The sequence below is a fragment of the Triticum aestivum genome, chromosome 4A (genome assembly GCF_018294505.1).
Source record: "Triticum aestivum cultivar Chinese Spring chromosome 4A, IWGSC CS RefSeq v2.1, whole genome shotgun sequence".
NCBI classification, from domain to species: Eukaryota; Viridiplantae; Streptophyta; class Magnoliopsida; order Poales; family Poaceae; genus Triticum; species Triticum aestivum.
In genome coordinates, this window is record NC_057803.1 from 660,113,959 (window position 1) to 660,115,041 (window position 1,083).

Consider the following 1,083-nt stretch of genomic DNA (forward strand, 5'->3'; position numbering starts at 1 on the left):
GCGGTCGATGTGTGGAGTAATAGTAGTAGATGCAGGCAGGAGTCGGTCTACTTGTTGCGGATGTGATGCCTATATACATGATCATGCCTAGATAACGTCATAATTATTTGCTTTTCTATCAATTGCTTGACAGTAATTTGTTCACCCACCGTAATACTTATGCTCTTGAGAGAAGCCACTAGTGAAACCTATGGCCCCCGGGTCTATCTCTTATCATATTTGCTTCCAATCTACTTTTTTTGCATCTATATTATAAAATACCAAAAATATATTTATCTTATCATACTATCTCTATCAGATCTCACTTTCGCAAGTGGCCGTGAAGGGATTGATAACCCCTTTGTCGCGTTGGTTGCGAGTTCTTTGTTTGTTTGTGTAGGTTCATGGGACTTGTTGAGGAGCCTCCTACTGGATTGATACCTTGGTTCTCAAAAACTCAGGGAAATACTTACGCTACTGTGTTGCATCACCCTCTCCTCTTCGAGGAAAACCAACGCAAGCTCAAGACGTAGCAGGGGTATATCGACCGCCTCTCTCATGATTGTCTGACGTTTGTCTAGTGTCAAAGGATTCAACAAAATCATGTCTTCATCATTAGGCGAAAGTACCAGGTGCATGATGCTACGAAGCTCTCCAAAGTTGTTTTGGAACGGAGTCCCAGATAGGATAATTCGCTTTTTGGTACAAAGTTCAGCAAGAGCCTTCCGAATATCGCTATTTGGAAGGCATTTACTGAAATTCATACCAAAAGGCGAATTATCCTATCCGGGACTCCGTTCCAGAACAACTTTGGAGAACTTTGTACCATCATGCCCCGGTTACTTCCGGCTAATGATGAAGCCATGGATTTCTTCAATACTTTGAAACTAGGCAACCTCTCGACCCCTCGGCGATCCTCGACCCCTCGACAACCCTCGACCCCTCGACGACCCTCGACCCTCAAACCCTCGGCCCCTTGACGACCCTCGAACCCTCGACCCTCGACCCTAGAACCCTCGAACCCTCAACCCTTGACCCCCTCCTCATGTCGACGTTATCGGGGAGGGGGTATATCGACCCCCCCTCATGTCGAAGTTATTAGAG